Here is a 2808-nt window from a genome sequence, read left to right as displayed (position 1 = left end):
CTGTGGGGAGCAGGTCCTGGGGACTAAGCGTCTGAAGACGCTCTCAAGGACTCATTTTTAAACATATTTTTGATCAGTGAATTGGGAGATAACGTAGAATCACTGCTGCTAAGATTGGCGGGTGACAAAATACTGCCGAGTGGTAATGACTGATGAGGAGAGTGGAACAGCGAGTTATATTCCCTGGTGGAGCCCAGGGGCCCGGCTCCACCAATATTTGGGCCGGGTCTCCCCCCCGGCCTCACCTGCCGCCCCCACGCGCCTTCCCCTTGCTGCCCCCATGCACCTCCCCGGGGCCCCGGAGCACAGCGTCCCTGCTTCTCCTGTGCAGCTCCATGCTGCGTACCTGGATCAACTGTCACCTCAGGGTCCTAGTACCCCCTTTCTTCCTGAGCCTGAGCCTGCCCTTCCCCCTCAGACCCTTCCCTTTTCTGGCGGGACCCTCCACCAGCACAGTCCTTCACGCCTCCGCCCGTAGTCACCACTCCTTCCCCACGCTAAAATCTAAAGGTTTATTCATAAAGAGAAAAAGATATAGATGAGAACTAGAATTGGCTTCTGCGTACAGACAGCGGCTCTTGTCTTCCACAATGTGGACTCTGTTCTAACCACTAGACCCCACTCCCCTCCCAAGGCTGGGGATAGAACCCAGGAGTCTGAGCTCTCAGCCCCAGCCCCTCCCGCTCTAACAACTAGACCCCACTCCCCTCCCAAGGCTGGGGATAGAACCCAGGAGTCTTGACTCCTAAGCCCCTAACTCCTGCTCCAGCTGGGGAGGGAGGGGAGGGCTATAAATTCTGATAGCTCAATTCACACCCCCTGGCACTGAAGGACCCCACTGAGCTGAGGCTGGGGGGCCGCAGGGGTGGGCTGGCTCAGCTGAGTGGAACAGCCCCTGGGGCCCTAATAGGGACCAGAATCAGGTTACATTACAGCTCTCGTGAGCCCACCAATTGCCAGCCCCTACGGAGCCCCTACAATGGTGGCAGAAATAGAACACCCTGGCAATGACTGACAACAGCACCCGCCCATCACAGCGCGGCAGGTGGGACTGGTAGCCTAGGAAATGCTTTGATTGATAAAAGCTCCCCTCTTCCCCACCCCCCCTCACTGGAGGAAAGCCAGCTGTTTATCCTGCTGCCAGATGTTTCAGGGTGTTTTCCACTGCGAGGGGAGGGGGGAGCACAGGCAGAAGGAACGTGTGTGCGTCTGAGGTGCACGAAATCGGGTCCATACACAGCCAAACACGAGTCCTGACGGTATCAGAACTGGTGTTTCACCGGCGCCCCAGATTCCCGCGTGTGTGTTTTTCAGGGCCCCCGTCATGCTGGGCAAACCTCCCCCACCCTCCTCAAGTGAAATCAGTGCCCCCCGCGTGCCCGGTACTGCATGGACCCGACTTGCCCTTCCCTGACTGAGACTGGGACCCCCGTCATGCCAGACACTGCATGGACCCCTCCAGCCAAAACCAGATCCCCCACTGCTCCAGGTGCTGCACAGACCCCAGCTCCGCGACCAAGATTAGGGCCTACCATTGTTCCACACGCTGGGCAGACACACAGTGAGAGACAGTCCCTGCCCCGCAGAGCTGACAGTCTAAACAAAGGATAGTTCTCCCCATTTTATAGATGGGGAAACTGAGGCCCAGATGCAGCATCTGAGGCGGAGCTAGGAACAAAACCAAGATCTCCTGGGTCCCAATCCAGTGCCTCACTACATGGCCCAGTCCCCACTGGTTCTGTTGACAGGCCAGGGTCATTCCCCTTCCACCTCTCTCTGCCAGTGACAAAGCGTCCGTCACCTCTGCCCCATCCCTGCATTCGATCTGGCTGTTTGCAGAAGACTGAGTAAACTTAACCCTGGTTCTTTCCCTCCGCCCCTCGGAACATTTTCCCCCTCTACTAAAGAGGACAGCAATTCACTCCAGACCCTTCAAAAACATTTTTAAAAGAAGTTTCAAGGGCCTCCAAATGAAATGAAAAGTAATTTCAAGTGCTCCGCTGTCCTCCAACTGAAAAGTAGTTGTAAGTGCCCCCCCCCTTCCTTTGCCAAATGTTTGCCATTTTATAACCACATTTCTCTATATTTTTTAAAAACTCCCCAGTCTCGGTATCTTTGCAGTTGCTCCTAGAAGCAATAAAGAAGGATCAAAAGCCCACAGCGCCAGGCGCTGTATAAACCAGGGCCAAGATGACAAACCTTGTTTCTGAGAGCTGAGCAAGAGCTCTGAGCTCCTGCGAAACCAGGTTGTAGCCACTTGGCTGGTGGGTCCGGCTCACTGAGGGTTGCCAGATTTGGGAAGAGGAATTCCCCCAGCTCAGACTGGCAGGGACCCTGGGGCAGACTTCACCTCCCTCTGCAGCGTGGATCACCTGGACACATCTCAGCTAATCTGTTCCCTGGCATCGCGAGGGCCTCAGGCATTGGGGCCCCCTCAGTTTTGCCTGTTCTCTGCCTGATCCCGCTCAACACAGAGGTAACTGGGTGAAACTGACCGGCCTGCGCTCTCCAGGTCAGACCAGATGATCTCAGGGTCTGTCTGGATCTACCAAACAAACTGGGGGAGTTGGCAACACAGAGCACAAAGGGGACAGGCTGGAAACAGAGATGCCAGGTCATCAGCATGGTTGAGGCAGCACGAAAGGACTAAGCAGAGAGTGCACAACCACAGGGCTCTCCCATGGAGTGGGAAAGCACATAGGGCCTAGGAGGCTGGGGTATGCCCCATGGGATAGGGGCACAGGGCTGCAGCATGGCATAGTGGTGTGGGCACAGCACAGGGGGCAGCAGGGTGGAACACAGCGCCTG

Source organism: Malaclemys terrapin, chromosome 12, assembly GCF_027887155.1.
Source record: "Malaclemys terrapin pileata isolate rMalTer1 chromosome 12, rMalTer1.hap1, whole genome shotgun sequence".
NCBI classification, from domain to species: domain Eukaryota; kingdom Metazoa; phylum Chordata; order Testudines; family Emydidae; genus Malaclemys; species Malaclemys terrapin.
This window is presented reverse-complemented; position numbering follows the sequence as displayed.